Below are 14,352 nucleotides of genomic sequence, written 5' to 3'. Positions count from 1 at the left end.
TGGGGTTAGCGAGAAAAGTACTTGAAATTCGTGTTACCAAAGAGGAAGGAATTGTAAGACAGAATGTGGAAAAATATGAAATTGATGCAGTCCTATATTGAAAAAAGAGGATTACAGTCTCTATGTGACGACGAGTACCCCCCGGTAGACACCCGTCACAAAGAACCACAGGGATCTTACGGGGCACGCGAAAGGGTAGAAACTTCACCTTTGACAATCGTCGGAGATGTGGCAGACGTCAACGAAGGATGATAAGCAAAATTGATAGTCGGAGAGTTTGCGTAAACAAAACTTGAATTCGTTATTGTGCATTATGAAATTACTATTTTCTTGAACTTTTTTTGAACAATTGATCCAAGGTAGGGATAACTATTAAATGAACTTAAATAATATGAACTCAAAACCTACTTATATAACAATTAGATCTAAAACCTACCCTACGAGTACGGATTGAAAATTAGCCTAAAGTAAGCGAGAAGAAAACTGAAAAATTGTAAGTAGAGTGTAAAATTATATGTAACAGAATTTAAGAAGCAATTAAATATTTCAGCTAAAGCTGTTCCCAACTACTTCAACCGTTTCGGAATTGCTGTTAGAATCAGTTTAACACTCTATATACACTTTCAACTCAAATAGGTTATATTTTTTGCTGCTCAATAGCAGAAATGAGATATCTGTGCAGTGGTGCTGAATGAAAATGCCATGCAGAAATGTACTTGAAAATGATGAACACTTGTTTGAGGAGACAAATTTAAAACTTTGAGCGTTATATTTTCAATATAGGACAACTATGCTTTCATGGGAATATATCTTCACTTTAAGTGTAGAGCAGGATAGGGCAAAAGATCGACCTTGGTAGAATAATAAATATTTTCAGAAAACGAATTCATAATAATCATTACCAAAAGACTTAATTTTCAAACACTATTTCATAAATTTTTGGCAGGATTTTATAAATGAACAAGTAAATAATCTTGCAGAGAATTCGTCATGAATGCTAGATATGATTTTAATGGATAGCATGGGCAGGATTCTCACAGAATTTTCACCAGGATTGTTTGGACGTCTATTCAGGATTTTCATTGTACTGAATACGTAATTTTCGGAAAATCCTGGCCAAGGTAAAATCCTGGACAGTAGTCTCAAAAATTGTAAGGTAAGATTTCGAAATAAATATTAAGTCAGATTCAGAACAAATCCTAGTTACACTTGTTGTAAAAAGCAGGAAATATTCTTACTTACCAAGACTTTCTCGAAGTTTTGCATCGCCCAAAATGAATTTATAAACCTTTAACTTTAAAATCAATTCACCTATACACTTCAGGTTTGTTCCATTTAATGAGCAATATGCCAAGCCTGTAAATAAAGCATTCTTCAGTTTTGTTTATGTGTTACAATAGATCAAAAAGAGCATTACAAAATACCTACCTTGATACCTTGATGGCTACAGCGTAGCGTCATGTCATTTCCGGGCGTATTGTAGAGCTCCATCTTTGTCGGTCTTGAGCGAAACTTCTCCAGTTGCCCCGAACGTTTATGGTCCTCAGGTCCTCTTCTACTGCGCACATCCAGCGTATTCGTGGTCTTCCCCGAAGCCGCGGACCTCTACCTGGTTCCCTGCTGATTATTATTTTCTCAATTCTTTCTTCCGACCAGTGCTGATAGACTCACACTCAAATCTCAATCAATACGCTCTCCCGTGATAGCAAACTCATTAGAGATCGCAAATCTCACGCTTGAGATTTTGATGCAAAATCACTCCAACTCAAACCGTAAAAAATGATTCAGTCGCAAAACTCGTCAAAAACTCGTGAAATCCGAATGTTGTTGTTTACGTTAGAAAGGATTACTATAATTTTACGAGACTTACAAGAAATTATTGCCGTGTTAACTGTGGAAATACGAGACAATGAGTCAAAAAGGTGAGCCAACTCATCCATGATTTTTTGACTGCTGAGTTGCGTGATTAACAAAACATGCGATTTGTCATTCAAGCGTGAGTTATGAGAAATCGAGTTTTTCACAACACTGCTTCCGACATTCACACTAAGTGACCAGCCCACTGAAAACTGCCGTATTTTACACGCTTGATAATATTCGCGTCTAACGCTAGCCAAGGTCATTGTCTTGAGATTTATAGTGAAAAAAAATCAAAAGCTTCAGTATTGCACTGTTATAATCGAAAAAGAGTGACATTTTTTCATATGTGCTTTTGAATAGTTGTTGTGTTCTGATTGAAGCTAGGTATGCTGTTTCGCTCAGGAAAAATAAAGAAATTCCTTGACTGAACGGGTTAGGGAAATTCCCCCAGAGAGCCCCATTTGAAATAACATTTCCTTTTAATTGCGGACTGCGATCAAAGAAATGTGATTTTCTCGACCATTTCTGGAAAGACATTTTCAACGCATCGAGATAGGCGATTACTTTTCTTGTCAACAGCTAATTAGCCCTAACCAAGGATGGAAATCTAGTGATCATGACAAAATAAATGATGCATCGCGGTTGTTTCTTTGTCCTGAGAGCAAAGCAACAACGATTTACCATTTGTCGTCAATTTATCATAACAAACTTTACTCGGCGAATAATGCATCGTGTTGCATGTGTGCTAGGGATTAATTGTTCGCGAATCAAGGTTCTATTATTTTGAGGATATTTCCACTTTTACTTAATGATTTACCTCCGGACATGCTGTTTGTGATTATGAAACCGTTCGGACATACGTTGAGCGAAAAATAGTAGCGCGAATGCGGCATGATTCAAGTTGATCGCTACTTGTATTGCTGTGTGCATTTGAAATGCAAATATCAAATGCGGGAACACCAAACGCGGTAAGATTTTTCACAAGAAATGCGATGTCAAAGATAGATTTTTCTTGCTAGGGCGGCGGTGATTTGTTTAATCGTTGCTAGGTGTCCTTTGATTGTTTTGTGTTACTGCATTTGGAGGACGTTTAGTCTAGATTTGCATCCTAAATGCAAACAGCAATAACAACATCCAATAAACTCTTTGTCCCACGACAAACAGTGCATCGGATGCTTCATATATCCTTTCCACGCGCGCGTAGTAAGCTGTTGAAATCATGCTGCTGCAAGAGCGACGGCCCTCTTAGACCGTTCAAATACTATGTTGTTTGTCGCTGGAGACGTTTTTTTTTATCCTTGGCCTTAACTCATAATTTAGCACCGTTATTTTTATCTACACGATTATCATTATCGACAAATGATATAGGTAATCACAAGCAGACTGCATTACAGCAACATGTATCAGATAGTTGACATTTAAGAAGATATTAAGATGACTTTTTGCAGCCTTAAGAGTTTTATCATTGTCTTTGTAAGTCAATCACGATGAGGTTTTAAATATAGGTTTTAATCGACACTACAAAGCTCCTTTGAAATAATAGTAGTTTACGGAATAAGTTGCAGAATGATGATTTTTACAGCTTGAGTCTTACAAGGCTTGCCGAGTAGGCCGTTTCATGACAGATTGACATTATGAAAAACAGCCTATTACGATGAGAAATTGCAAAAAAAAATATTATCGAGTTTCAGTAGAAGGTCCCTCCTGGGATGGAAGTACAGATACTACACACGAAATATGACACAAAGTTTTATCAAACTGCAAGAATACTCCAGCTTGTCAACGACAATCAAGGCCAACTTGATGATAATCGTTAGTTTTATTTCGTCTACAATCGATATTTTCGGACAAACATGGAAAAAGGGCCAAAGTTTCCAATGCATTTCATTTTCGTTTTAATTGGAAAAAGTAAAATGATTCGCATTTGAATACTTTATATTCAATCTGAATAAATGTGCTATCGTGGCAATACTTTTGAATAGCTTCTCAATTATTTTTTTTTTTTTGACAATTTTGACAAATTTGATGAAATGCAAAAATATGCTTTGATCAATTACGCGCTTCTATCAAGTTTGTCCATTGTGTAGGATCCGAGTTCACAGTGACAGTTCGTGACAGCAAAATCTCGGCTCATTTTGACGTACATAAATTTCGTATCGGTTTCTCCCTCCCAGGTATCTACAAAGCATTTTCTAGTATGATAACAAAAAAATTTTAGCTGTTTAGTGGAATACCTATAAGTAGATGAAGAACCGAATTTAGTACTATACCATTTAATTCCACTAGAGTTTGTATCCTTTGACAGATACGCGTATTTCGACCTCAACTGTAAGGCCGTCTTCAGCATACGATGGTTTTCTTCAAGTCGAGTCTAGTACACGACACTGAAGACGGCCTTAAAGTTAAAAACAGGTAAAATGATGATCCATATGACGATTGAAAAAAGTTTAACAAATATCGTTAAAAATAAAATTTCGAAAAAAATTCTTTTGTATTTAATTTTTATTTTTTTGTTCCTTATTTATTTTTAAATCAACACCCCCCCCCTCCTCGTTCCTTCCAAGTGGTCTCGGACATGGAAGCTAATCAATATTTGTATCAGCCTAACTTATTAACTTATACAATTCTAGACAGGATTCTCACATAAATATCAAAACTTGGGCTGGATTCTCATAAAATCTTGGGCATTCCTGTCACAGAATCCGTAGTAGAATCCAAATCCGCACACAATCTTCAAAGAATTTATTACAGAACTCTGAGCAGGAGACATTTACAGATTCTAAAATAGGATTTTAAAAGGGTCTTGGTGAGGTTTTGAAGGAATCCTCTGGATACTTGTTACAATCCAAATTCCCAATGATAAGATTTTGACAAAATACTATGAATATTTCTGATAAAATTCTAATTTCAATAAAATCCTGGACAACATTCTCACAGGATTCAGGGTATAATTTTCAAAATAATTAAAAAGTTTGATTCAACCGGAATTCTGAGCACAACTCCTAAAGTATCATCGACAAGATTATCAGAGAAGCAAATATTTGTTCTCGAAAAATTGTATCGCTTTCATTTGATTTTATCAAATATTTCAAATTTCGGCACTAAAAGAAAAAGAAAAAAATGAATTATTCCATAATTTTAAAATTTAACGGCACTGCACAGTGGTCCAGGAATCAGTTTTACGCGGAAAGATGCATTTTGAGCTTTAGAATGAAACATTAGACAAAAACGGTCTTCTACAAAGTTGTTTGTGTTAGTTAAGCCCTTTGTTTGATGTTATTGAAAATTAGGGTGGACCACATTTTCATAGAAATTGTGTAACTAACTTTCTTATTTGTAGAAATTATATTATACATGCTTGAGCAAAGTTGTAGATTATTCAATTTCAAGCAACTTTGCCAAAAAAAGTTTTTTTGTATCTCTTAAATTGACCGATTTAGAGCTTTTTTCCTACGGTGACATAGGGTGGTCCGAACAAAACTGGTTTTCTGGCTCTAGAGTTTTCAATTCAAATTTCTCATCAAAGTAGTCTAAAAAACACTTTTAGAGCTTTGAAAAATGCGTAATTTGGTGAGTGAAGAAACTCGCTATCTCCTTCCGTTTAGGAGTTATTGTTGTTTTTCTCTCAAAAACATGCCTACTTTGATTGTGAATATCTCTGATTGGGGCAAACATAAAAAATATCTTTTGACGGCATTCAAAAGACAAAATAAAATTGTATATTATGTCAAAAAATTACAGATGTGTTATGTTTTGTAACTCTAATAAAATGCCTTGAAAAACAAAGGATTTTAAGTAGAAAAACTTTAATAACTTTTGAACTAAAATAGATATCATCAATATTTTTGCATGAAAATTTGCGTTTTGTTAAGTTCTTAAAGTCGTTCATAGACCGCTTTGACGAGAAATCCGAAATAAGAAAGATAGGGCTCTAAAACTATTTTGAAGATTTTCATAGTATGTATTTCTTTATTATATTGTATTTTGGGCATGAAAATGAAATTTTAGACAAAAATGATCTTCTACAAAATTGTTTCTAAAAATGTAAACTTACATACTGTGTCATTTGAAACTAGGGTGGTCCACAATATCACACATATCATATAATCAACTTTTTTATTTGCAAAAATACTGGTATATGCTCTTTGGCAAAGCGGTAGAACTTGAAATTTTGATCAACTTTGCCAAAAAAAGTTTTTCTGTAGCTCAAAATTTGAGCAATCTAGAGTATTTTTTCCTAATCATCGCAGGGTGGTCCAACAAAAATAAGTTTTTAAACACTAGTTTTTTTAATATTATTTTCTCGTCAAAGTCGTCTATGAACGACTTTTAGAACTTAACAAAACGCAAATTTTCATGCAAAAAGATTGTTGATATCTATTTTAGTTCAAAAGTTATTAAAGTTTTTGTGATAAAAAATATTTAAATTTCAAGACGTTTTATTAGAGTTACAAAAATAACACATCTGAAGTTTTTCGACATAATATACAATTTTATTTTGTCTTTTGAATGCCGTCAAAAGATATTTTTTTATGTTTGCCCCAATCAGAGATATTCACAATCAAAGTAGGTATGATTTTGAGAGAAAAACAACAATAACTCCTAAACGGAAGGAGATAGCGAGTTTCTTCACTCACCAAATTACGCATTTTTCAAAGCTCTAAAAGTGTTTTTTAGACTACTTTGATGAGAAATTTGAATTGAAAACTCTAGAGCCAGAAAACCAGTTTTGTTCGGACCACCCTATGTCACCGTAGGAAAAAAGCTCTAAATCGGTCAATTTAAGAGATACAAAAAAACTTTTTTTGGCAAAGTTGCTTGAAATTGAATAATCTACAACTTTGCTGAAGCATGTATAATATAATTTCTACAAATAAGAAAGTTAGTTACACAATTTCTATGAAAATGTGGTCCACCCTAATTTTCAATAACATCAAACAAAGGGCTCAACTAATACAAACAACTTTGTAGAAGACCGTTTTTGTCTAATGTTTTATTCTATAGCTCAAAATGCATCTTTCCGCGTAAAACTGATTCCTGGACCATAGTGCACTGATAGAAGCACATATGCCAATGGCAGAGCTCTTTCTAACATTGGTCGTATTTTAGCCTTATATGTCAAAATAGGCGAAGAAGTTAGCTAGTTGCTATTTGAGCCTACATATTATTTATAACAACCCTTGTTACAAAAAAGACTGTAACGCATCAAGATAACATTCTGTTAGTTTCAGCTAGTCGGATTACGTTTCAAACTCCAATTCAGCGGCGTCGTTGTCGTTTGAGCAGCAGCGTGTTTGAAAGTGATTAGAGCGCAACGTAAAAGTTGCCTACGAGCGTTGACGCGACGCCGCCGATCGCCCGGTTCAACACTAAATTAGCTAACGCCCTTGGCGGTTGGGGTTGAATTTCGCGACCGCGCGCGCTTTTCGTTCATAAGGGGCTGTGCGTGCTTTCATGAATTGATTTGCTACGTACCAACCTACTGCTGAATGGTGGGTGAAAAGCGTTCATAAATGTTTAATTGTCTAAGTGATTTAGTGCTTGTAAACGTTAATTCATTTACAATGTGGCTACAAATGTAGTAAGTTATGTATTTGTCAGTAACAAGCAAAAAAACTTCAGCTATCATAACATATTAATCATAAACCATTACATATATTTTACTTACGGTATGAACTCGTTCCTTAGCCGAGTGGTTAGAATCCACGCCTACCAAGCAAAGCCATGCTGAAGGTGTCTGGGTTCGATTCCCGGTCGGTCCAGGATCTTTTCGTAAAGGAAATTTCCTTGACTTCCCTGGGCTTAGAGTACCATCGTACCTGCCACACGATATACGAATGCGAAAATGGCAACTAAGGCAAAGAAAGCTCTCAGTTAACAACTGTGGAAGTGCTCTTAGAACACTACGCTGAGTAGCCGGCTCTGTCCCAGTGGGGAAGTTAATGCCAAAAAGAAAAAGATGAACTCGTTTTCCAATAGAACTTAGTGCAAATCCCTTTTTACGATATGGTCCATATTATGATATCATTCTCATATTAGGGTAAAAGCACCGGTTTTGGCCAGCCTAAGAGAAAATGTCAATAAAAATTAAATGGGAAGCCGTATTTATACTACAAATATGTCAAATGTAAGCTTCCAATCCATATTATGTGTGTAAAATATCAAAACTGAGCTAAAACCATTTTTTCGCTTTGAAAATCCCGTTGGTTAATATAGGCCAACGGAACCAGTTTCGGCCAGAGATTTAACTTCGGTTCCTAAATTGGCCAATTGCATTGATTTCTCATGAGAGTGGCCAAATTAGGAGTGCCCTGGCCAAATTAGGTGTATGGCAGTTAAAATTATAAGGAAAATTAACTGTTTTTCTTATGTTTTGAAATAATTTGGACGAGTAAATGAATGTTGCTCTATCATATGAATGTGATCTAATGAACACAAACGGTTTCATGCTGATTGGCTATGTGAAATGGTGTATAATCCACTATGGCTACAACTGGCGTATGGCCAAAACCTGTGCTTCTACCCTATGGTCAGTCCTTTTTGTGTTTACCATTCTCAATGTGCACAAATCGAGAGAGAAATCAATAACGGTGCCGGCCACGTCCTTACGGTCATCAGGGAAGAGAAGGAATGTTAGACAACCATTCGGGACTACGAAGCTGCTGGTGTTTTCTTCGGTTTTCTGTGAGAAAAACAAGGAGAGATATATTTTTTTTGCTTTTTTTTTTCACGCACACGATGACAGTTCCTTACCAGGTTTTCCATAAGTGCGAGTGCTTTGTAAATCTCTTTTTGTTTCGAAGTCGCGAATTGCTACTAGATACTGAAGAATCTTTTCCATCTCCACAGTTGTCATGGAAAGGACGTTGGATTAGTGGGGTAAGGTAAGAATCTGAGAGCAAAAAATGAGATCAAAGGATCAAACACTACTCTTGCATTCTTGGCAGGCATCCGAGGACCATCCAAGAATCAAACACAGACACCTTTCCTTTCCTATTCGGCGTAGATTTAAAGCAGCCAATCAAGTAACAAGTAGCACCCAGTGCATTATTTACAAAGGTTGAAATGATCGACCCGAAACGAATGGTAGTAAACAAAATTCCTTGAATACCATTGCGGCTATTGATGCTTATTTATATGCATGGCGACTTCGGTTGGTCCATATCAACCGCTCTACTTCAGATGTATCAAAAGCAAACTTGACGACACAGGAATATTCCATCCGATCAGGATCTGATCAGAAATTCTGATTCCCTCTACTCAATAGATCGATTCCGAACGTAAAACAATACATCGATTACCAACACAGCTGGTGATTGTTACTATTTGCTTGAGGAGTTGTTTATTTATTACCGCATCTCCGAGCAAGGGCGGGTTTCTAAGCTGCAAATACACCGAACAAGTGATTGACCACGGTTTAAACATTAACTGAACCGCGTCTACACTCAAACAAACTCTCGGCACAAGATCTCGCTTCATATGCCTGTTGTTAAGGAGGCATCTTCTGCGTTGAACAGCTGGAAGCAGCTGATGATGCATGCCTGTCATTTCACGACCCGACAACTGATCGCTATTCATACTGCGGTGATGATAACAGCAGCAGAAATCTTGGCCGCGTGCGGTTTGCGACCCCGACATATTGCAAGGACGCCGAGCTGTCTGAGCTGGTGGCCCGGGTGGAAGATTACAGCCCACATGCAGCATCGATCCAGGTCTGGGAAATCAATTGCGCTACTGTTCTGCAATTATTGCGGCAATTGAATTTCTATGTCGCGGAATATTGTAGGGGGCAATGCTCCAGAACGAACCATCAAGTCTCTAAAATGGAAAATCTTTATAATTTGTCATATCCTCAGTTTTTCCATCCTATTTTTTCATTAAAAAAGCTTGAATACATTTGTTACAAGAAGCTTTCATTATCGTATGTGGTGAGGTGTATAATGTAAATTAATTTCTACGATTTTCGGCAAACTTAACAAAGGAGATTAGGCAAAATTATGTGTAGTTTGATCTCAGAATGTACACAGATAATCCATATATCCATTTGAAAGATCTAAATGAAATAAAAAAAAGATTGTATGGGGTCAAAAACATTCGTCGTGGGAGAAGAAAGTTATTTGGGTAGTTTTGTATCAAGTCATAGTCAACGATGCTTATGTATGTTTATATTTTTATCAAAAACTATTCCAAAATGTAGTGAATTGACACAATTTTTCTGGACGTTTCGACTTGCTGCAATGTGAATACTTAAGTCATGTGGAGCTAGGAAATAACGGTACAGTTATGTCCCGATTTTGTCAGCCCCATGCTGCATTTAGAGTTGACAAAATCGGGAAAGAGCTAAAATCTGGAAAAACATTTTCGACAGATTTCAAGTTTTGTTTTAACTTACGGACTTCCCAAGTAACCACAAGCATTAAGGTATTACCGCATTTTAACTTTAATTCAACGAGTGCAATGCATCATTGCATTTATTCTGCTATATGCGTGCAGTAATGCTTTAATCTCATTTTATGAATGCAATGTAGCATTGTTCTATTGTAGCAATGAAATGTGCATTTATGGGTGATATACGGTCACCACTCAATGCTTCATTGCATCATCTTACTCAATGCTTCATCGCAACAAAACTCTTAAGAATTTATTGCTCTATTTATTGTCAATCTTTTCCTCACTCAGGAAAATAGACTATAAAAATACTTAAATATTCCTAATGAAAACTCGCCACAAGAAATCTTGTTGAAATTCGTAGATTTGTCTTACGAGAAACCAGAATTTGAAAACAAAAAATAAGCAAGAACCTGGTATTGATCCAAAAACCCTACGATTGATAGGCCCGTGCGTACACCACACGGCTATCGACGATTCAATGTGCCGAGATGCTAAAACGATACATAAAACGTGAAGATTTAGTCCCACACAATGAAAACAACACAAAATCTCAATAGCAAAAAAGCGACAGCCGTGGTAAACTTGCGGAAGTGCAACAGTCGTGTCCACTTACTTATTGCGCACTTCACCCCAAATTGGACTATCACATAATTCGTAGAGTGCAAAAAAAGTGTGATAAAGGTTCACGCTTGCATCGGATCATTAAAACGTATTCGGTACACTTGTTTCTTGAACCACAAGGAATAAGTGCACTAAAAACACCATCATGATTCGACGTAATCCTGAGCTGCTTACACACTTTGAAGGAGCTTACACACTTGGGACGGTCCAACTTGGAGTGAAATCGACAATATTTATCACTGGCAACGAAAGGCCGCTGCTTGAAGTTGCACAATTTTCCCGGCCAAGACATGCAGCATTCATGGTCCGGAGGATATGCGCGGCAAGTCATCGAAAACATCACACAATTAATTTGGGTTCAAATCCCAGCAAAAGGAAGTAAACAAAATACACATATGAATCGTACCAAAAAAGCAACATCCAACGAATAAAAATATTTTTGTGTTTCTATTTTTATCCTTTCTTTCATGCATTAAATACACTTTGGCTAAAGCTTTTATACGGTACAGACAGTAACTATACTTTAGCAATTGCCAACATAGAGCTAGGAAATGTAGCCGTATTTACACTTTAATAGCGCCCTTTTCCACTTTAATACTGCATTAATGAGACATGTAATGCAGTATGACTTTATATGCCATATTTTATAGAAGCATATAAAGTGATGTTAATGCAACTATATACAGCTGTACGGTTACTTGGGTTAGTTTTATGATTTTATTAAAAGAAACATTGTTTTTTTTACTTCCATTTTCTATGCACCGTAATCATTGAGTTTCTTGGCTAATTATTGAAAATTTCAAAATTTCGGTCCTTAGATAATTGTAAGACATGGTCAAGGTCATAATTGACTTTATGCACCCAATATTACCAGTATAGACGTGTTTGCTCTGATTAAAATAAATATAAATTTTTGACTGACAAAATCGAGAAAAAGGGTGCTAAAATCGGGGGTAGACAAAATCGAGTCATTACTGTATACCTATAGGCCTTTTCATGTGACAGATCCGTCTATGCATTAGGGTGCGGCTTATTTTTCAAAAGTTCTCAAAACCAAAAATTCGTGTGCTCTTCTGAATTCAAATCACATTAAAAGAGAAACCTCAAAATCTGAGCCAAAAATATTAACATTTAGAGGTGGCGACAACGTCTTGAATTTGAATTTTCAGGTTATAAAAAATGACCTTCAGTAAAGTACACATAATATTGTTATTTTTCAACCGATTTTAAAACTTTAAGCATCAATACCTTCAAAATTAAATTTGTAAAAACTTTGTCGAACACCAAATTTGTCTAAAATCAAAACAAGTTTTAGTTAAAAGTAATTTATTCCAAATTTTTCCTCATTTTACTAAAAATTTCAACCTTGTTTGACCATAACTTCATGATTACTCAACCGATTCCAAAACATTCTTTTGAAGCTAATTTAATTGTTTTCAAACCTTTCAAATATCACATATCTCTAAAAAAATGTCTTGACCAAGTTATTCAGCAAAAACTGCACAAAAACATTATTTTTTAATCGAAAAATGACAGTTTTGTCAAATCTTTGGCAGTTAAATATTGTCTCTTAAGATGAAACTGATTTTTCTCATTTGTTATAACTTTGGGAAGGACTTTGCAACAATTTTTAAATAATTTTGAAACAAAGTTATGTTTGCATATGTTAAAAAATATATGCACTATTCAACTCGTAATTAACCTTAGTAAGGACCTTGGGTCTTTTTCGACCCATTTCAAAATTCAAATCAATATAACTTTTGATTGAAATAACCTAGCAATTTGAAACTTTCTGACAATTATTTTTTTGTTGGAAATTTTGTTTTTGTGAAAACAAAAGTTTTGAATGACCCCTAGGGGAGCTTCCATAAAAAAAGTTAAAAATTGTGACTTAGGGTCGTTTTCGACCCGAAAATTCAAACAGCTCGCAAAAATCAGTGTGTCGACCGAATTTAGTTCTGTTGGGCTTAAATGAAGGGCACACATGTCTAGTTTCAGAAACCCTCCCGGAGATCCGGATTTGGTCACTGTGACCACCGGGAACCTGCTACATATGAAAAAAGTCCCTTAAGAGACCCTTACTTTGACGACCTGTAGTTTCGTAACTAAACAAGTAATCTGAACCGTCCTCATATTGTTGAACAGGTATTCACGTGGACTGTGAATAGAGATTCTCAAATCGCTTAGTTATTCATACCCGGTTCCGGAAACCCGGAACATCCGAAAAGTAAGCTTCTATCGTAGTTCTGTATATGTAATTCATATCGGTGCTATTCGGTTGATGGATATTTTGGCATAATTTTTTTCTGTAATAAGGAACCAATTGCCGGCGCACATTCCCTGAAAAATTCGTTCCAGTGAGGTCAATGCGGAACCGGTTCCTGGAGTCCCGGAAGGTGGTCAATCTGGACAAATCGATGAAATTACTCAGATTTGAACCCCAAAACCAAATGCATTGTGTCCAATTCTTTACGATTTCTTATGTTTGGATGTATTTTGCCGAAAGAATGAATGAATGGTTATTCTGGTCCTTTTGGAGCACCGGAATGGCCACCGGTAAACCCGTAATATGGGACCACAATGTTTTAGCACCAAAACTAGGCATGCGACGGCTCAATCTTCATGATTTTGCATCCCCGTGACACTTCTAGTTCAATTATTGATGAATGACCACTTTGGTTCTTCTGGCCCGCCGAAATAACTCAGGAATGGCCACCGGAAATACCCGTATTGTGGGACATTTCAGTTTTTGTACCAAAACTAGACATGCGACGGCTCAATCTTCATGATTTTGCATCCCTGTGATACTTCTAGTTCAATTATTGACGAATGACCACTTTGGTTCCTCTGGCCCAGCGAAATAACCCAGGAATGGCCAACGGAAATACCCATATTGTGGGACATTCCAGTTTTTGCACCAAAACTAGGTATGTGACGGCTCAATCTTCATGATTTTGAATACTTGTGACTCTGCTGGTTCAATTATTGATGAATGACCACTTTGGTTCCTCTGGCCCAACGAAATAACCCAGGAATGGCTACCGGAAATACCCGTATTGTGGGACATTTCAGTTTTTGTACCAAAACTAGGCATGCGACGGCTCAATCTTCATGATTTTGCATCCCTGTGACATTTCTAGTTCAATTAGTGATGAATGACCACTTTGGTTCTTCTGGTCCACCAAAATAACTCAGGAATGACTACCGGAAATACCCATATTGTGTGACATATCAGTTTTTGCACCAAAACTAGGCATGCGACTGATCAATCTTCATGATGTTGCATCCCTGAGACTTTGATAGTTCAATTATTGATGAATGACCACTTTGGTTCTGCTGGCCCAGCGAAATAACCCAGGAATGACCACCGGAAATACCCGTATTGTGGGATATTTCAGTTTTTGTACCAAAACTAGGCATGCGACGGCTCAATCTTCATGATTTTGAATACCTGAGACTTTGCTAGTTCAATTATTGATG

The 14,352-nt window shown here is 36.3% G+C and overlaps 1 protein-coding gene across 2 annotated transcripts in view; it reads left to right on the top strand.

Annotated features, from left to right (window-relative positions):
• The window catches only part of LOC5571884 (cationic amino acid transporter 2), a 91,983-nt gene that overhangs the window by 25,228 nt on the left and 52,403 nt on the right, over window positions 1–14,352 (top strand). The gene's annotated exons all lie outside the window — the stretch shown is intronic.

The sequence above is a fragment of the Aedes aegypti genome, chromosome 3 (genome assembly GCF_002204515.2).
Source record: "Aedes aegypti strain LVP_AGWG chromosome 3, AaegL5.0 Primary Assembly, whole genome shotgun sequence".
Lineage (NCBI taxonomy): Eukaryota > Metazoa > Arthropoda > Insecta > Diptera > Culicidae > Aedes > Aedes aegypti.
This window is presented reverse-complemented; position numbering and strand designations above follow the sequence as displayed.